At 34.3% G+C, this 22,194-nt stretch overlaps 1 long non-coding RNA gene across 1 annotated transcript in view; it reads left to right on the top strand.

Moving 5' to 3' along the window:
• The window catches only part of LOC119531092, a 25,498-nt gene extending 3,588 nt beyond the window's left edge, over positions 1-21,910 (top strand). Inside the window, exons 2-4 of the long non-coding RNA XR_005216209.1 lie at positions 6,531-6,610; positions 21,312-21,411; positions 21,606-21,910. This is a non-coding gene — a long non-coding RNA (uncharacterized LOC119531092). The remainder of the gene's footprint in view (positions 1-6,530; positions 6,611-21,311; positions 21,412-21,605) is intronic.
• The last annotated feature ends 284 nt before the right edge of the window (positions 21,911-22,194 follow it).

Here is a 22,194-nt window from a genome sequence, read left to right as displayed (position 1 = left end):
CATTTGAAACGAACACAGCTTATCAAGTAGAGTTCTGACATGTGTGACTCTTAGTATCATTTTGGAAGTGAAATAACCTGTCAGATTTTAAAATGTGTTAACAACTGGATGGTTAAATGGCAGGGACATGAAGAAAGGACATGGACTTGGTTTGAGATCTTGTTCTGAAGTAAATTCGCTAACTGCCAGCCTAGAAGTAATCACAACAAAAGTTTTCCCTCAGGGGTTCTGAACAAAAATTGTATAGTAGAATAAATAAACTACCACACAGTTAGATTATCTTAACTAGCATCTGCAATCTTCCTTACAATAGCCATTTATTGATGTCTTTCCAAATACATTAGAAATGGCAGATGATTTATTTTGCCTTTGAAAAGTACTTATAACCATTCACTCATTCAACAAATATTTAAGTTTCTACTATGTGCCAGACATTCTTTTCTAAGTACATTATCAAAGTTGAATAGCACAAAACGCTTAACATCCTTTTATTGGAGAAGTCTTAACTGAATTCAAATGGATTAAGGCATTTTATATAAAAGGCATAGACAAAAAAAAAAAATCTACTCATCTCAGGGCTCTGTACAATCTTCATGTTGACTAATTTACGTGCAGTGCCTGACACATAGTAAGTGCCTTGAGTATGGTGCTCTGCTAGTTTCCCTATATTCCAATCCCAATTGATTGTTTTTGTTCTTGAAATTACCTAGCAAAAAAAAAAAAAAAATCCTCCAGCCACTGTTATTTTGCACAGTTTTATTGCCATTTGCAACAGGAATTTCTTTTAGTGGGCTGTAATGCCTTATTTTTTGTTTCATTTCAAAATATGTTTTCCTTATTCTTTCCACCACATTACTCCTGAAAAAAAATTGAGGGGACAGCAGTGTGCTTGGGGTTGCATTGGGTGGATGGTTATTTTGGGAGACGGCTTAGCATTTACTTACTTTAAAAATTAGAGTTCAAATGGGTTTCTGTTTGTTGTTTTTCCCTTTGGCAAATATTACTTTTGTGAATGATTTGGACTCTCCCAAAATGAGATTTAGGGATTGGTGCTATTGAAGGAAAAAATAATGGAATTGGTAGCAACGACATCCTGGGTGGCTACGATTTCCCTCTTAAGAACAATGGGCCCAACAACATGGTGCCGAGCCTGCCAAGGACTGCACTACCCCTCAGGTACCATTGGAAGAGCTGCAGAAGTAGGGAAGTATTTAAGAGATCAAGTGTGATGGAAAAATCTGTTCTGAATGAATTCAGAACATGGGGTCTGGACTGCCAAAGGACATGTGTATCATATACCGTGACAATTTTCTGCTTCCTGAGGTAATTTTGAGCATCCTTCCATGCTAGAAGTTGGTGTTTAAATCCTTTTGAACCCGAAAGACTATGGTTTATCTGATTCATGATTACTTGTAAAATAGATAATCATTACAGACAGTTGCTCAAAAGGAAAACAATACCCGAGATGCCTACAGGCAGAAAATAATCCCACATCAGAATTGATTTCCTTGACTTCTACTGAAGATCTATCTGTATATCCACATCTATATCCAGATATATATCCATCTGTATCCAGGATCTATCTTTTACCTATTTATCTATACATTATCTATCTATCTATCTATCTATCTATCTATCATCTATCATCTATCAACTGTCTATATCATCTATTTCTCAGTCTATCACCTATCTTGTGTCTAATCTACTTATATCTCGGATTAATAATATACTAAAAATGTATCCCTTATTAAAATTAATACAATAAAAATGTACTACCAACTAAACATACTGGCACATTGTAATCATTCAATAAATGCTATACACTCCCACTCACACACCAACAAGTATAAAGAAATACTATTACTACTCAGATATGTGAAAATGCTGATATATTTTTGGCACTTTAAATATTTCTGAACATAAAGAAATATAATGGACAAGCCCTTAGAATCTCTTGGTGGGAGGTAAGCATTTTTATTCCAATGCTGAGAAAATGAGAAGGCAAAGCCTTGCAGTAAACGTACAAGTACATATCTACTTTAAAACTACTTCCTCCTCATTTCACAGTCCAAATTAATGAAGAGAAGATTCTTATTGCAAAGGATATTTTTTCAAGCTACTAGTGCTTATTTTCCATTTCCATGACCCAAAAATCAGATGCATTTTCTAAGCCTTTGTACCTTTACCTAAGCTCATCTGAAAGAGCTATACTGAATAAAAAGAGGGACCTGCCAATATATTAGATTTGGATTACATTCCCAATTATTTCTCCTATATTTACTTCCAATCATGTAACTCTTTCTGCTATAAGAATGAATGCAATGACAACTTGGGGAATCATATTTTTAAAAATATTTAAAAATTACAATTCATCTTTCTAATATAATATCTAAAACCACAGCATGATTGAAATAAATGTATTGATAATCAGTTCTGGAAGGTTTTGTAATTTATTTCCAACATGCAAACATGTTTCTGCCTTCAGATGGATTATTGCCAATGTGCCGAGCACTCTTTAATTCTCATAAAATTAAGAACAAAAGCAAAAAAAGTCTTCATAATCCAATTCTTTAGAGGCTCTGTATAAACTTGGGCTTTTGGATGTCAGGGGGTCAGGAAAGTTCACGAGATTTAGTGGCTTCCCATTTAGTTAGCATGGTATGGCCTAAATTCCTCAGAGTTTCTAAAGCTACCCTGTCGTGTGTGATCTTTTTAATGGTTCAGCCTGGTTAACAAACACTATTTCCGCATCGTGCATCCCTGTCTATAGAAGAGGCCAAAGGTTTTCATTCAAACTCTGGAAAGTTTCTTCCTCCCTTGCAGGTGGTGATGTAAACAGGGAAGAAGATTAGAGGTGTGTCCTGGGGCATTCTTTTCCCCAGTGCCCCTCCTCCTCTCTCCATGACAAAGAATGAGAGGAGAAAAGATTTGAGGTTTAGTGTAAAAGAATATGGATCAGGTCAGTGTGAGCACGGAAGATGAAAAAATAATGGGGACAGTGAGATGAGGGAATATTGGAAAATAAAGTAATAAAAACAGTCATAATCTATGCATTGACCTTCAACTTCTGTATACACAGATTGTTTGTTTTTGACACCGTGTTAGGAACAAAAGTACATTAGGTCAATTAGAGTTATCCTAGATCCTTAAAAGGAAAGAAAGGGGGAGGGGAGGAAACATTTTGTCTGTAATCACCACCCTCCCCACCCTTTATTTTGGTACAATACCCTGGGGAAGGATTATGACACAGAAGCCTTGCTTTCTATGAATGCATCGTCTTTTCTTATATAAATATTAACTACATTTTGCTTTTTGGGTGTCACACAATTAGCAAATTAGTCGTTCACCAAGAGTATTCATCTAGGCTTTACAGCACGTTCCCCACCTTAATTTTAGAATATTATATGCAAGGGGAAAAATTGCCTTCTTTTTTATTGCACTCATTGAAATCCCTTCTCTTAATGCTAGGCTCTGGAGTTATAGTGGCAGTTAGTCCTGCCATCAGAATATCAGTGCTTTGAATGGAATTTTGAAAATTATAAAAACCGCACAGGCATATAGTAAAATTGATCATTTTCTCTATATGATAAATGCACCCTTATATTGAAGCCTATGCATTCCCTCTCATATAGTCCCCCTTTCAATTCAATTCATTGCATTTAGTACAAGTACAGAATGGAAATTAGAAACTTCCTCCTAGGTTTCAGATCTTTTGTGTGCAATATTTAAGAGTAAGAGAACTTCTCTGCTGTTCTTTTATATATGAGATTTAATGACTTGAGCTCATATTCTAAGCAGTAAAACTGTTCCTTTGCACTTATAAGTACAAGTATGAAATACAATATCCATGTCCAAGACAATCCAGAGTTATAATGGAGGGCTTTTAATTCCCATGTTTAAAGTAACTTGATTTTTTCTAACATGATGTACTTCCAAAATGCAACATTCAATGTGTGATGTCCAGAGAGGCTCAGATGCTGTGCTGCATTTCTCTGGCACAGCTATGTTGAAAATTTGCCAAGGGAATGTCATCCTGGTGGAATTTGACTAGTGAATCTTGGGTTATCTAAAGACAAAGCAGAAGACTTATTTTATTCCATTTCTTCTAGATTTTTATGATTTATCCATTGAAGAAAATGTATCAACTCTCTCATCAGTAGATCCAGGAGTGGTTAAACATGTTTCATCAGAGTGATTCACCAGCTGTTGCCTGTGGTTGTTTGTGGTGTACTCAAGATCTTTGCAATATGTGCCATTCCTGGAGAACTGTAGTGCCCATTCCTTGAGCACATCTGTAGTGCTTTATCCATCCTATCCAATAAGACAGCTGTAAATGAAATGTCACTTTTTGAGTTGAGTATTTAGTTCTTAGAGTCCCCTTGCATTGGTATTGAAACCTTGAACAATTTTCTTCTCTTAGAGGGGAGCTGCATAAAGTAGTCATATAAGTTCATGCATTTCCATCTGCTCCTCTAAGTATTTATGTTTCTCTACTCATCAAGTCATTAATCTTTTACTATTATCACACTCAAGCCAAAATTATGAGTCCAGAACTACAGCATAATATTATGAAGATAAGTAGTTCCTAATGCCCTAGTAATAGTTTTAAATTTGTATATAAGTTGGAATCACCATTTTGAATGTTACTGGTGAAATTATGAAAAGCAGTTCTAGGATCAAAACATAATGGCATGTTAATTTCATAGTAAAATGAGATCCTCTAACTATAATTAATATTATCTATCTCAATAGCAATGGGTCATTATATAGTTTAATGAAATTAGTCTTGATTAAATAGAGTTAATCCATTTTAGCTATCAGTTGACATAATTCATGGCAATTTACAGTGCATAGACTTATTGAAGATATATAGTGAGAAATATTTTATTCAACATATTTATACTAGCTTCATTCTACAACATAAAATCATAATTTACTTTGCTCTGACAGTGTGTGCTCATGCACACACACACACAATGTGGTTAGTTTATTTCTTGCTACTTTAACAATCAGTTACTGCTTTGGTGAAAGCCTAAAGCTTAATCCATTAAGAGCCATTCAGAACAAAACAAACAAACAAAGCTTTAACCACTTCAGTGACAACAGTGCAGAACCAACAAGCAGCCTTCTTAGAAAACCATAGCAATTTTAGGATCAATAGTCTCACACTGGATGCTCCTAAGTGATGAAAGCTAGAACATTTGTGTTGCCAGTTTTTAGAGAATAAAACAAAACACAAAAGTGTCTGGGAAAGATATGGTTACACATTTGATAAGTTTAGTTTGGGAATATCCATGTAGACCAGAGGGCTGATTTAAGTTCTATCAGCCGTCACAATGAAAATAAACTTAATTCAAACATTACTTTAGGTGGAAAATTATGCTTATATGTCCTGAGAGTTGACACTGTTAAAATGTTTTTTAATCTCTCTCCAAGTTCTATTACTTAGAGCTTTATGATTGTTTCTTCTAATTAACGTGTTAAGTCTTTGTGATATATATAACATGCATATATAATATGAATCTATTTGAGAAATTCCAAGTATTTCTTTGAAAACAAATCTTATTAATATCTTTATATTAAAGTTTCAAGGAAAGCTTTATAATCCACTTAATTCAGGGCCACAGTTTGAACAATAAAAATAACAAAAACATCTATATGCGAAGAGAAAAATAAACATTTTCCCCACAAGATTAAAAGCCTGTTCATTTCCTTTAAAAATTATTCCATTGTATATTATCCTTTGTGCAAAGCCCATTAGCTTCCTTTATACATCCTCAACTTTTAAATAATACATCAGTGCTGCAGAATATGTTTTTTTGGAGAAAATCTACTGTCATTCCATAGAATATAAAAGGCCGCCTACATCTTTTGTATTCATTACATTATCCTTTTCAGTTTCACAAAACAATCTTAAAATACTGTGTCTCCTGTAGTTATAGTTTTTTAAATGCCTTTAGGTTTATACTTAACTATAAACTCAGTAATGAAATAGGAGTATTATTTATTATTTATCCCAAAATGTCAGCTGGTTAGACTTTACCCACAAATTATCTGGAGGCATTAAATTATATACCTGCATAGGTAGTCAACAGATACTGCTGAAATTGCCTGCAGTATGTTTACAAGCTAATTTGTTTACTGAATGTTGTCTACTCGTTTACATTTCTTTTTTTTTTTAGCAGATCCTTACTAATGAAGCATACTTAATGTAGAAACTTATGAAAGAATTCTTTTTTGTTTTAATAATGTGTTAGATCAAAAGCAGAATGATCTCTTTGCTGAAATATTATCCAATAACATTGACCACCAACATTTTACAGACTAAAGAAATAAATTACCCTGCAATAGCATTAAAATGCATGATTTTCCCGTGTGTCAGGAATGCTGTGCAGTTTTGTCTGGATTCATTAAGACGCTCACTGCATAAGTGCATTGCCAACCGGGATGTGGGTGGCTGTAATGGCAGCATGTAGGTTTGTATGGAAAACAAGTATGGCACTGTGAAAAATCCTTTTCTCACCTTACAGATACCTGTGCGGAGAGCCTGGGAGGCATTTCCATAGGCTCCTTTTCAAGTGAATGTTAAAGCCCCCATGTTAAAGCAAAGGTAAGTCTGAAAAATGCACCAAAGAAAAAGGAAAAGGGGTGGGGGTGGGGGTGGAGTGAAATCACCTAGCATTGAAGCAGCCTAACCAAGTGACAGACACGTAGACATCTCTGATGCTGCCAGAACAACACTGCACAGCCCACCAGCGAGCAATTTGTCACTGCGACAAGAATATCCTCCGCAGTTTGGCATCAGGGTCCTTGGACAGCCAACTGCGCCTTTACAGCACGGGACGTGCTATTCCGCAACAGGGAAGACGGGAACCAAGGTTCTCGTTATTATGTCCAAATGTGTTATTTTATGAAAAACATATCTTTGGTCGTGATCAACATAGTGCTAGGACAGTAGAAATTGATAATAACTGGGGGCAAATTAAAGAAACAAATTGAGGAAATGCCCTTTTGTATTTTTGAGGTACCCTGTGTGTCGACAAGCTTTCAGGATGATGCATCTGGTATTTAATGGCACACTCCTGCAGTATTTCATAGAAATAATGAATCCATAGGTGCAAGAAGGAACTGGAGAGATTTTGGGTAGTGAACCATTTTCTTTCAGCAGAAAGTACTCTTTGCTTTGTTTTAGACTTTGTGTGTTTGTATATGGCATGTTGATTAATATGTCACTGAGTACAGAACTGTTCTTATGATGTGAAATAAGAGAAAAAATTCAAGGTAAGTTGGGTTATAAATGTGCAAAGGAAAGACCCTTTACTCTTTACATTGCTACTCTGGTAATCTATTATGAAAGTGCAGTAAAGGAGAGAAGCCAGAGGCATAGGATAAAGGTATCTGATAAATAAGCAAGTAGTGTTCCCCTTGCCAATTACTTGGCATCTTAATTTGTAATTAATGCCACAGTAATGAAAAAAGTGGTAGGCATGAAGATTGGGTCTTTTGTGCATGCTATACAGAACCAAACACTCAAAAATCCAGCTCAAAGCTGCCCCAGTTTGGCTCTCGCCACGATCAAAATTTGCTAGGGAATTAGAACAATTTCATAGGGTGTGTGCCTGTGTGTGTGTATGTGTGTTACAATGTATTATATAAGAGTGACATCAGGCAATTGTGGTATTGCTGTCTCCATCACACAAACAAGGGTGTCCTTCATTTCCCAGATATGATGGAATTTTGTAACCAATTCTGCCAGGAGCTAACATCACAGTATCTATTATATTGTTCAAGTTGTCCTATGAAGCACTTTAGCTAACTGCTGCTTAAGTGGCTAGGATATCTATCTTGCAATGCATGGTGTATTTCCCAGCAGCTTGTATAGTTTTGCATTTTGCAAACTTACAGGAAATACTATAAAAACTTCAGAGTTAAATAATAGTGAAAGTCATAATATTAATAAGCATTTTTAAGAAATAAAAAAAGAATATAAGATCAGCACTTGATACCATTCAAAACACAGTTCAAGTTTTCAAAAATTTCTAACTAATATTATAATACCATCCCCTGAAAGTATAAAATTATGTTTTTCTTAGCTAGCCACATATTCTGGGCAATAGTGGCTGGCTTAGGATTGGGAGGTTGGAATAAGATGTTTATTTATGTAATTGTGGCACTGTGGAAATGGTGTTGGGGACTAGAGCTATGTAATAGGATGGTTAAATAAAAAGGTCTAAGATTTATATCCTTTGAAGGGTAAGGTACAAAGAAAGGGGAGAACAGAGAAGTGTAAGAGGAGAAAGTGTTCAAGGCTAGAGTACAAAATACACCGGAGACCATAAAGAAAACTAACCCCTACTTTTCTAAGCTTGGCATGGGGTGTTTTCCTTACAACTCCCATTAAAGTCAATGGGAATCACGCAGCTAAACCCCTGAGTAACTCTTTGACAATTTACTTCCTGGTGTCTGGAAAAGAGTACTACCTACTAAGGGCAATTTACTCATTTTAGTTTGTGCCTCCCATACAAAGATGAATTTGATAGCACATAGCAGGAGGAAAAGAGAGACTGCATTTAAGATTTTGTTATTGCAAAAGGAATCATCATTGAAAAATGTCGCCTAAACTCTCACCTTGTTTAGGAACAACAATAAACAGAGAAAAGCAATCCAGTGAAAGAATATGAAAAGAAGTATGGACTTGATTACAGGCAAAATGGTGATTGCTAGAAGGAGAGTGTTTTTTTTTTTTCTCCCCATTTTAAATTTTCGAGCTTTGAACACAATCGCAGGATAATAAGAATACAGGACGGTTCTTAAGACACCAAATTGAAGCTCCTGATTACTTGCTTTCTTCTGTAATCCTCAAGTTGTACATATGTAAATACAGATATGGTATCCCTACAAAATCTTTATTAATAAAAATACAGTGATTACCACAGGCTCCTAGTTATCAGTAGAAATATAGATAAAATGACAGATGGCTATGCTACTGTAAGCAATAACTCTGCATAAGAGTACCATACCTTTTATGTATTATTTTTGAGAGCTATAGAATGTACATGATAAAAAGTGCATGCTATTTACAAAGTCTCGTGAACTTGGAAGTCAAAAAACTAGCACTGGTCTTCGAAGTATTTTCATTATGTTCTACATCCCTTTATTCTCAAAGGATGTCTTTATTTCAGTGCTATATAATTTTACAGATGCAATTCTTGTAAATGCACAACCACATAACAGGCTTATGTATTTGGAAGATACGGCCCCTGTATTTTCTGACTCTCTTCTCGGAGACTTGTTTTGTGACTTGTCCTTTGGAGGGTAAAGAAGAAAGATCCTCTCTGGCCCTGTTCTTTAGTGCATGGAGCAGTGGCAAATCTACAGACAACTGCCCTATACCAATTAATTGCTAGAGAGCATACATTCATAGTTTTTATGGGTAAATGAGTACTGCTTACCATAAACCTGGTGCGAGGTTCAGATTAGGTAAGCAGACTTGCTGCAGCAGACTTGAAACCATTGCTTTCTGTACCAATTAGCAAATCCTGAACTTTACCACTAGGAAAAGACATAGTTCCACATTTATGGATGCTTGACTTTTGAGCATTAGGGTAATTATGTCACCAAACCTACCAATGCATTTCAGATAGACATCTCAATGATTTTGTACAAGTAAAAGTCTTTCCTAAAGCACACAATTTTTTAATGGCAGAAATAATACATACACAGGAAACAGTGATTTGATACATGAGAACATTTAAGGGAGATAGACGTTTTACTTGAACAGAATTTAGATGGGTTTCAGGTCTGAGTCCTTGATTATTAATTTATTGTTGGCGGGTTTTGACTGTGTAAGAACTTCTGAAATTTGATTTTCTTGGAGATGAGGGTTGATAATTCACAAAATAGTGAAAAGCATGTGCTGTTATTAAAACAGATTATAGTAAAGATAAATTTTAGACATTAAAATTCTATACATTTTAGTTTAAAAGTTGGCTTACACTCTTTTCTTACCTCCAAGCCATTCATTGTTTGTGACCAGATCACATATCCTTAACCAAATACACAATAAAAGATTTCTGTTCATAAATTAAATCTCGATTGAACTTAGCCCACAATGCTCTATAGTTAGTGATTAAGTTTTTTTCAGTTTTATCTTCTAATTGAAAATGGGTCTAACTAACAGTATTTTTATAACCATCAGGAATAAATTAACATCAGTATTTAAAGCAAAAAAAAAAAGGGAAAAAAAAAGCCAGGTTTATTGCAGTGACAATGTCAGTCACGATATTATAGAAACTTGTTTCCCTGCTATATTACAATAGTATTATTTCATTTTGGACAGGAACCTGAATAATCATTAACACATTTTGTAGAATCAAAGATTTGCAGGGTCATGTATTCTAGATTTCTCATTTTTGAAATTATATTTGCCCTGATCTGAAAGAATTAGACACTTTTAACTGATTCGATTCTAAAATTAATCTCTTTATTTCAAACTTGTTTTTCTGGGAATTTTCTATAAGTCAGTGTTTGCTGTCACTGAAGTTTAAGGCATCTTTCAATGTTCATTTTTTTCCAAATCCCCTTCCACATGGTTAAGAAATTATTATGACTTTGACATGACATCTCTTCAGCTTTTGTGTAGTATATGTAGTGAGGGAAAGATATGCAGAAATAATGTATTTTGCCTTCCAATTTCTCAAAATCACATATTTCATTTCCAGTATGTGGATTTTTACACACACACACACACACACACACACACACACACACACGGACTGCATTACCTTTAGCTCAATGAGATATGTTTTAAATATATTTTTCCCCAAAACATTTTTCTTAGCCCTAGGGATGGTGTTTCTTGAACTCATTTTATTACCTGTGCAAGGAAATTACACAGACATTTTCACTAAGAAGTTCTGAGCCAGAAACCAAACAAATAACTGTACAGTCAAATGAATACTTACATCCATGAGGATGAATTTGCATAAATATATCCCTATTTAATCTGTATTTCTTCAAACAGTACACTTGAATAGCCTTCTATAAATGAAATATGTTTGGAAAGCTAAAGCCTAGAGGAAGGTAATTTGGGGTAAGAACATAGTTCTGTGAATGATTTTGATTCTCTGGCTCCAAAGTTCTCTGTGATTTTTCATATAATAAATTGCTGATGCTCCACTTCAAAGATATGAGGACTGAACTTTTCTTTGCTGCATGCCATGAAAAGGAAGCCACTGTAAAACAGGCTGTGTAGTCTGGAGCAAAAGGTCACCCAACATTACCCATGCCTGCTTGGGACCTAAGCAAGAAAAGGAGACCCTTCCAAGCAGTGTTAAGATGTCTGTTCTCTCCTTGGTATGTGTGCACAACTTCTCTAATATTAAAGAGATTCAAGCATGGGTGTTGAAAGAGGAAGGGGCTTTTTTGGGTGAAATGGATCTTGAAATTTTCAAAGAAACTCTAAGACAAAGAATAAAATGTGTTTCGAATGGTAAGATCTTTGAGGATTAAAGACAGTAGTGCAAAATGAAAAAAAAAAAATTACATTTTAAAATATGTAAAGAACTAAGGAAATGGTTCAGGTGAAGGACAACATAATTTTCTTAATTATGTAATTGTGGAAAGCGTATAATTCATTCACAGTCTTTTAAGAGGCAAAGTTGGGCAATGGGAAACCAAGTAGATATTTCTCTGGGTTCCAATAATTTGCTATATAAATTTGAGCAAGTCAGTTAACTGTTCAGGGCCTTATATTTCTTCATTTGCAATAGAAAAAAAATAGTGTCCGTTCAGTTATCTTTGAGGTCCTTTGGGAGGTTAATTTTGTATGACTCTATATTATAGCTAGAGTCGTCAAAAGGCAATTGAGATTCTAACACTATTCCCATAAGAAAGACTGCAAGACTATTTCTGATATCTGACTCTTACATTGTTGTTTGAGCTCTTACTTTTCGAAATGGTATATTCCATTTAGTATAAAGGTCTCATTCATTTACTCATTTGTTCATTCAGAAGTATTTATTGAGTATTGACTAAAGTTCATGCTATAAATCAAAAAATACTCATAGTCTGGTGAATGAAAAAATAAACCAAAAGAGATAATCCACTGTGACAAGGGAAATGATAAACATATGCCAAAATTTCTATGTGACCAAAGAGGAACAGCTCCTAACTTTGCCTCAGCAAGACTTGAACTCTCCATAGAGCATTGAGGTGACCACTGAACTATATTGACAATAAAGATTGGGACCACTTCCAACTTCTTACCAGTGTCCCTGAGATTGCCACAGCAGGGCTCAAAGTTAATTCATGCTTTTAGGATGCCGTTGGCTTAAAAAAATTCCTTTTTATCCAGCTTCAAAATGAGCATTATTGTGAAGTTCTGCTTCTACCAATTTGTTTTGATATTGAATTTTCTCTCTTGTCTTCTTTTAATGACATAGGGAGGAAAGCGCGGGTGGGTGGGGGAGTGGGCAGGCAGTAACTACTAAATATAAATGTGTGATTAGTCTCATGATTACCTTTCACCCATTCATTACCTCTGGTTTTTGAATGGTGTGTATGCGTGTGTGTATGAAAAAGTAAATATAAGTTAAATAAATATCCTTATGAGAATTTCTGACATCTTTTGAGATAACAAGAGAGAATCTGGCATATTAATAAACCCAAGCAGGAAATCCACACTCAAATTAATTTTAATGTTTGAGAGGATTCTAGGGCTTTCCAAGAACAGCTAAACACACAAGCACATTTTCTTTTCTATTATAAAAGAATTTAGAGAGATTCTCCTTGTAGCAGGGGTGAAAAAGGAGCAGGAAGGCTGGGTACATAGAAAATATTTGAAACAAAATCAGAATTTGATGATCTTGGCCAGTGGTTCTCAAGCTTCAATGTGCATAAGAATCACTCGGATAACTTTTTAAATTGCGGAGATAGCAATTGAGCATGGCTGAAGTGGGTGGGAGAATTTGCATTTCAAATAAGCGCAAAGGTGATGCAGATGCTGCTGGTCTGCAGACCAGCACTTTGAGAAGCGAGGTTCTAGATGATTTCCAACATTATAAACCAAAGTCGTATGGCATGTTTTGGTGATTTCAGAAAATAATAGGTTCACATAACATTTCAAGTTCCTTTCTTGACTGAATACAATTATATCCTTACTAAGGCTAATGAAGAATGTGTCTTCTTGTACACTGTGTGAATACACATTGCAACCCCCTCGAAAGAAGCGTTTACTGAGCAACCTGTTCCCTGTACATAATGACTGCCCTAGTTACGGTAGGAGAATTAAAGGAGGTAAAAGTCGATTTATTCTTTTAAGCATCTTCCATAGCTACCCAGGAACTTTGCAGTTGGAAGTCTCCCCTGGTTGTCCATGCATTAAGTGTGTTATATTTCCCTGATTCTGATACATTGTTTATAAGTATCTAAGGTAAATTGCATTGGTCTAATGTTTTTAAAAAATAGGGTATTAAATATAGAAATTATGAAAGAAGTGTTAGCTAGCCTCCTATTTAAAACTCCTATTTAGACAAAGTTATATTCTTATAAAGCAAAAGGTTGAACTAAATCTAATGAAATGAGCTAGAAAAAAGACTTGATACAATAACAGTACCTGGTGGATTAAATGGGTATGGGTGTGGGAGAGCCTTACCCATATGTGTTGGCTGACTTCGACTCTCATTTCCTCAGTAGTTGGTAATTCTCCATTCCTTCTCTGCTGTGTAGACCTTTTACCAAAAATAGAGGAGTGAAATTAAGGTAACTATAGTACATTAATGGCTTTGAAGTAGAAATTTCTACCCAGAACATCCAAATAAAAAATCAATGAGTAGGATTTGTATTATATGCTCTGGATGAATTCAAATGATTTTAAACACCCTTAGGATGTAGATATTTTAGTTCTCCTATGCATCTCCATTCCACAAATTTTGAATTGATGTGATGCCATTTAATTCAGGGACTCAACATAGTTTCTGCAGAGTTGATGGTAAATTTCTCGACTCTCAGTTTATTATATTATTTGGTGGACCAGATCAAATATTGGTAAACAATGGAGTTAATGCAAATCTTCAAACCTGCAGCCAAATAAATGCAAAAATGCCAAAAGTATTGTATAATTTTAACATTTTTGCCTGATATATGTGGCTTTTCAAATTATCATTTCTGAGGATAAATGACTATCTTTATAACAATAATCTATGACCAAGTACTTCCATCATTTCTGTCCCTTCTTCCCATTTTCCCGTTCCCCAAGGGTATTATTTTCTGATCTATACTTACAGGATGTTTGCCTTCTTAAAGATGCCATACTAGTGTCTTCAATATCTATCTAAAAGAAGTTGCAAATAATATGATGTCATAATGTTTAGGCTGGAAAAGCAGTATTTCTTAAGCTATTTGGAAATAAGCTCCTTTATGAAAACTGTGACTTCTTGTCACAGAAAAGGCTCAGGAAGTACACTCAAATAAATTTTGCCTACAAAGTACCTCATATTCACTGGCATCTTGAAGGAAGATTAAGCAACTCTGATCTTCATAATTGAGGTGAAGTTAACCAAAATGCCATCTTTTTTCTTCTTTCTTATACGGACATTGAAACCAGATGGATCAATAGACTGTTTTTCTAAATACATCATTTTGTTTTTATTGTGTAAACCTTGCCTTACAAATAAGCCTTTATACTGATTTGTAACATGGAAGCAAGTGGACATCTGGCTTCTGTGAAAAATATGATTCACTCATTTGCATTTCTAAATTCCATTCACCATTTTTAAATTGTTCACTTGTCCTCTTTGCTCTTTCTAAAAGCTGCCTTCACAACTCTCTTCAATTTCAAATACCCACAGAGTTTATGCTACTTATAATTCTGAACATTATTCCTTTAGAAATTTAAAAGGAAAATCATTATTCAAGGTCCACAGCATGAGGAAACTCATAACATCTAAGTAAGTGAGAAGTTAATTTAAAACCATCAAGGAATTTGGGGAACAAAAATCAACTTATCCCCAGACCTTTAAATATCTTTCAAAGACTATTTTTAAAATTTCAGGAGTAAAAGACCAATAAATAATTTCTTCTTCAGGTTGATTATGATAGTTCTTCAAAAAGTACTTTGGATATATAAGGGTGTTTCCAACACTAATAACAGGCTGTAAAAAAATTCTGGGATGAAAGATCATAAAGCTTTTTGATTGTTTATGAGTATTATTCACAACAATGGGTTTTGTGAGTGAAAATGAAGGTCTAAGTACTTGAAGCCTGGACTATTTATTCATTCATTCTTAAGCCTAGTCCTTCTTCTTCATAGTTGGCAAATACAGAATTTCTAAAAATGTCTGCAACATTGAAATCTCACAGTAACCAAAAGCAGAATTACTGGGACGTTCCATTGTAGTTTTAGGTAAGTCTTCTCACACCAAGGGTTCATTATGTTACTTAAAATAATAGGCCTGAGTGGAATCCTACTGTTTAAAAGGGAGAGTGTTGTTACATAGTAAACTTGGAATTTTTGAGTATCTTGCTATAAACAGCTACTTATATTCTGGAAAATCACAGGCACATGTGTGTCTCTGTGTGTGTGTGTGTGTGTGTGTGTGTGTGTGTGTAAATGATAAGATTTTCCACCAGCTGAATGGAACAGCCACTGGGGCTAAAACTAGATAATGGAAACAGGAATAACCATGACAGCAAAGATGACATAATGAGAGAAATTTGTTCAACATGCTTTTCAGCTGTGATGTTTGGACTTAATTCTAAAATCATATCAGAAGGTAATGCTTTCCTGAAGATTTTAATAATGTAAGTTTTAAAGGAATTTACCTAGAGGGCATGTAGGATGGGCAGTAGGGTCATACAGGTAGGAAACTGGAGCCAAGAAGACCAGGGGGTGGAAGAGCTTTGTACTTGCATATTCTCATTTATTATTCCTTTCTCATGATAGATGCTCTCTGCAAAAATCATACAATTTAAAAAGCACCTGGAAGGACATACTGGCCTTGAAGTCAGGAGAAGTGAATTTTCTTAAATTTTCTAGCCTGGATTTCATGGCAGCCATCAAATTGAACTAAGTCACATTCACATTCAAGGTTTGGGGACTATAATTGGGTGGGAATAAATGGTTATTTTGATGATTTAGTCCACAGAGCTGTTAGAGAATGAGAGCCCACTTCCTGGGGTCAAGGCATTTTAAATACTTTTGAAAAAAGCTGGGAAATTTTAGAAACTAGAATCATAGATGTGGATCTCTCCCAGAAATAACTCTACTCTAGAGATATTGGTAGTTAGAGTAACCTGTATTATAATAGGTTAGACTAATGTGATACTAGCTAAAGAAGGCAAATTGATCTCATCATTTCATAAATGCCTCAACTCTTCTGTTCTGAGGAGAATGAGATGTACTATCTTTTGGACACCTGCTAGATTTTTTTGATGCATTGTCATTAATTTTGTATGTATTGCCTGGCAGTTTAAAAAGGATGTGACAATCTACAATTGTTTTAAGCGCAAACAACATTCTACCTTTATTTCCCACTGATGCAGTTGGTAGAATTCTGGATCAGGGGACACTACCTCTCTAGTTAAAAGAAATTTAGAAGCCCTCCTGTTGGAAGAAAGTAATCTATGCAAGGTGTTAAATGCAGACTAGCATGCCATTCAGGTTCTTTATCTGATATTATCGAAGGAATTGAAGGAGCCTTGTAAAACTATTCTAGAGAGAAATGTGGACAGCTGTCCAAAAACATTTATGCCTGGAACAAATATACTTCACTGCTGGAGATGCTAAAAACTAGTCCCCAAGAATGACAAAAGGAGTCTATGTTTGTTAGCTTAGGTCAAAGCAGAAATTTGATGTTTGAGTTGGCAAAGTCACAGAACAATTACTGAATCAATCAATTGCCCTCTGCTGGGGATTGGATCATGTCCCCCACAAGACTTGTTCAAATTCTAACCCCTGTTCCTAAGGCTATTAACTCATTTGTAAATAGGATCTTCAAAGGTCCTATTAAGATTAGTGCAAACTGAATCAGGGTGGGCCTTAAATCTACATGACAATAGAAATTTGCACACAGAGCTAGAAGTCACAGGAAGAGACAGAAAGAGACAGATTGCCAAGTGATGAAGAGAGAGATTGTCAGGAAGCCACTACCAGAATGCTACAGACTTCAAAGTAGGCACTGCCTGACAATACCTTAGATTTGGACCTCTAGTGAGATAATAAATTTCTGTTGTTGTGAACCAGTTTATGGTGTTTTTTATAGAAGTTCTGGCAAACTAAGAACACTCGTAGTAAAAATCCAAATAGTTTTGGATGTGATTTTGTTTCATTCTTTCTCACTTGTGAGATGGGATAATATTTTCCCCAACTCACTTCATAGACATGTAGCAAGGACCCAATAAGATAGTTGCTTCTCAATATAATTACTTCCAAGATTTGGGGAAGAAAATGTGCAAGGATATAAAAATCTAAGACATAGACATTCTATTGTGATTTGTAGTACCTTCCATCTGAAGTTATTACTGTAGAGCTCTTTACAAACTTAAGTTGTCAGCTTCTCTTTACCTTAAGTAAAATTGAAGGATAAAATTTTCATAAAGCCAATGTACAATACAAATTCATAGAAAATTCCTTTGTGTAACAAGTCAGTGAATAAGATAAAGCCTAAACTTTTCTTCAGAACTATATTCTCCTTTGTTGTGTTATTTGTTTTTTTTTTTTTTGCATGTTAAATAAACTTTTTGTTGAACTAGAACATGCATTAAAAACTGCACACATTGTAAGTGTAAAGATTATTGATTTTTTTCACAAAGTGCAAACGTCCATGTAATCAGCAATGATATCAAAGAATAGAATATTATTAGCCTTTAGGAAGCTCTTCTTGTGCCCTATCCCTCACTACTCCCCAAAGCACTATCTTCATTAATTTTATGTTGTAGACCTTTGTTGTGTGTAATTGCAATACATTTACTTTCATTGTAGTAGAGTATTCAAACACATGAATATATAAAAATTATCCCTCCTATGATGGATATTGGTTATTTACAATTTTTGGCAGCTGCTAACCTTGTATGTGTCTTTCGGGAATTTAAGTACACATTTCTGTTAAATATGTATCTAGGAGTGGAAATACTGGATAATAAGGTATGTGTGAGTTCAGCTATGGTAGATTGGACTGAACAATTTTCCAAAGTGGTTGTACCAATTTATGCTTGTGTCAGCAATGTCTGAAAGTTGCTCTATCTCCTCATTAGGGTTTGGTATTGTTAGGTTTTCTAAGTTTAGCTATTCTGGTGGGTGTGTAGTATCTCATAATTTTAATTTCCACTTCTTATAACTGATAAGGTTTAGCCTCTTTTTCTGCTTATTGGCCATTGGATATTTTCTGTGTGAGGTATTTGATAAAATCTGCTGCCCATTTTTCTATCAGGTTTTCTGTTTGTGTTTGTGTGTGTTTAATTGATTTGTAGTACTTGGTCTATACTAGTTATGTGTCCTTTGCGGGATATATACTTTGTAAACAAATTTTCCAGTTTGTACTTTGCCTCTTTTACTCTCTAAATAGTGTCCTTGGATGAGTATAATCTCTTAATTTTAATGTCATTTTTTTTCCTTTATGGTTAGTGCATTTTGTGTCCTATTTAAGATATCTTTACCTACCTCAAGGGCATGCCAATATGCTCCTATGGCTTTTGTTTTTTGTTTTGAAGCTTACTTTTTATCTTTTCATCTTCCTTTTGCAAATCCCTTGAATTGATTTTTTATGTATGCTGTAAGGTATGGGTCAATTGTAATTTTTTCTTTATGTATATCCGATTGGCCAAGCACCATTTATTAAACAGACACTTTTCAGTATTACTTACAGTGCTCCTTTGCCTTTAATCAGTTGACTATGTACATGAATATATACATTTCTAGACACCCCTTTATATAACACACTGTCTTAATTATTATACTTTATAATCACAATAGAGTCTTTTGGATTTTAAATGTATAAAGTCATATCATCTTCAAATAATAGCAGTTTTATTTCTTTATAATCATTATATCTTTTATTTCTTTTTCTTGTCTTTTTACTTGGCAAGATGTAATAAGAACAAAACCTCAAGAAGGTGTAATAAGAACTAAGTACCCACAGAAGACAATAAGGGACATCTTTGTCTTTTTCCTAATCTCGTGGAGAAAAGTTTCCATATTACACCATTACTTACGATTTTTGCTTGGTTTTATGTAGATACTTATTAACAGATTAAGGAAATTTTATCTATTTCTAAAAGTGTACAGATTATTTTCCAAACACCTGTGGATTTTCTATTATCCTTTTGTTATTGGTTTCTAACTTACTTGCAATGTGGTCAAAGAATTATCTATGAGAGTTTAATTCTCTGAAATTTGTTGAACATATGCCACCTTGACCAAAATGTGGTCTATTTTGATATGCATTCCATGTGCACTTAAAAGAATGTATGTCTCTCATATTTGGAGTCAGTGTTCTATCACTTAGATCAAGTATGCTTACTTTCTTACAAAAATCCTCCGTTTGCCTAATGATTTTTGTGTTTGTTATATGACTGGGACAAGTATGTTAAATTCTCCAACTGTGATTTTTTTGTCCATTTTTCTGTTTCTGTAATCTTTTTGGTTCATATATTTTGCATATAAATTTTACATTGTTAAATCTTCCTGATATACTCATTCTTTTATCATTAGAAAAATGTCCTTTTTCATCTATAAGACTCCTTGCCAGCAAGTCTACTGTTTTATATCACTATAGTTTACCAGCTTTCTTCTTATCAGTTCTTGCAAAGTATACATTACTTTCAACCTCTCTGTGATATTTAAGGCATTGTTTTCTAACAGAATAGAGTTGGGCTTTTTGTCAAATTCATGTGCCATGCTTATTTTTACAATGAGTTATTTAGTCCATTTATATTTAATGTAATTGCTGATATATTTAAGTTTATATTTACCATCCTACTGTGAATTTTCTATTCATACTAGCCATTTTATGTTCCTTTTATTTCTTTATTTCCTTTGCACTAATTAAATATTTTATCATCTTCCCTCCCCACAGGTAGATTGGTAATTATATTTTACTATTTTTATTGGTTACCTAAAGAATATAACTCACATCCTTGCTTAGTTAGAGTCTATTTTAAATTTGTACTTTTACAACTTCCCATACAATGCAAGGTCCATAAAACATTTTAACTACATTTTCCCATTTCTTGCTTTTTGTATTATTGTTGCCATGCATTTTTAACTATACTTTATACCACGAAAGATGTTCTTTTTTATTTTTGCAAAGCTAAAATTCATTATACCATATATTTACTTTTTCCATTGCTCTTTATTTCTCTGCACTTCTGTGATTGATTCTCAGTTAATTTCATTCTGCCCTTAAGAACTCTTTCACTATTTTCTTAATGTATGTCTACTACTAATGAATTGTCTTAATTTTTCTTTATCCTCATTTCATCTTCTTTTTGAAGGATATTTTATCTGGGTATAAAATTCTAATTTACTAAATTATTACTTTTTTTCTTTCCTTGTTCTGAAGACATCATTTTATTATCTACTGGCTTCCATTGTTCTTCTTGCATCTTCAAAACTAATGATTTTTTTTTCACCCTCTGGGTGCTCTTAAGATTTTTCTCATTGCCTATGGTTTTTTCCAATTTTATGCAGAAGAAACTCAGCATGATTTTCTTTATGTGGTTTTCTTTGTATTTATCCTGCTTGAGGTTCATAGAACATCTTGTGTATGTCCTTATAGTCTTTCTCCAGCTTTGGAAAAATCTTGGTAATTGTCTTATCAGTATTGCATTTGCCATATTCTCCTTTTCCTCCTCTTCCAGCACTCTAATTGTATGTTAGACATTCACCATAACCTACATAACCTATGATCTTTTCTGTACTTTCAATTCATTTCATTCTCCATGCTTCACTCTGGATATTTTCTACTTCTCTATTTCCTAGCTCTAAAATCTCTTGTTGAGCAATGCCCAAACTACTGCTAAACCTCTCTCTTGAAATCTGAATTTGTTACTGTAATTTTTAGATCTAGAAATTGTATTTGATTATTTTTATAGGTTACACTTATGTGGTGAAATTCTCCAACTTATTCATTTATTGAATATATTAATTTCTTTTAAATTCCATGTCTGGGACTCAAATATTTGTGTTATCTGTGGATCTGTTTCTATTGTCTGCTTGTTCTTTTCATACTTTTTCTTCAGTAAGACTCTAATTATTATTAAATTCTAGATGCTGAATTTGATTGTAAAAACTGATTTCTGTTATCTCATTCCAGAAAAGACTCATACCATCCTCTGGCAAGCAGCAGAAAGATGAATCATGTCAATCCCATGTGGAACTGAGCTGCCTGGAGTCTGGTTTTCAGTCTTTGTAAGGTTTGGTCTTCCCCTTGTTCATTTTTTTCCAAGGGTATAACTATCCAGGATTCCCAAGTGAGGGTCTTCCCATGAGAATAACAAACTCTGTCCTGCTTTCTGCTTGACTTCTAAGCTTATTGCTCCGCATGGTTAGATTGGTAACTTCTTAGAGGAGAAGACTGATTCTAATCTTCCTTCTCTTTGGGTTCTAGGTCCCTCAAATCCTGCCTGCGTTAGTAGCACAAATCTCCCAATTTTACCTTCTCGGCCCCTTTGATTGCATCAAGTGCTTTTTGCCTGTTAGCAGCTGGCCTCTGCCTGCCTTTTCATCTTCTTGCCCTAAGTTAAGATATAACATGTCACCTGAGGTGAAAAAAATCTTTCAAAAATAAAATTCACTTGGTAAGTTCTGTATTCTCCAGAAGCTTTGGACCTCAATTCATTGGCTGTCTCAGCAACTTTCTAATGCCTTCAAACTTATGTCTTTTGAATGTTAGCCAACTTTCCTAATTATCCTTGGTATACTATAAGTTGTTCCATGATAATTGGAAGCGGAAGTAACTTGCTATGTATTTTTTTCTTTTAGAAATTATTTGATTAGACAGTATTTAGTAATATTTCATGTGTTAATTTGCTTTCAAATACATCATTAAAGACTGTTGTGTTTCAAAGAGCTGTAGTGTATAAATTTTTGAGTATCCTTTCTTGAATATACATGTTGTGTATATGAGTATTTTATGTTCTGTTATCATTTAAAATGGGTGTATTATATACTTTAAGAGCACAGTTTCTTTTTAAGAT

Source organism: Choloepus didactylus, chromosome 4 (genome assembly GCF_015220235.1).
Source record: "Choloepus didactylus isolate mChoDid1 chromosome 4, mChoDid1.pri, whole genome shotgun sequence".
Lineage (NCBI taxonomy): Eukaryota > Metazoa > Chordata > Mammalia > Pilosa > Megalonychidae > Choloepus > Choloepus didactylus.
This window is presented reverse-complemented; position numbering and strand designations above follow the sequence as displayed.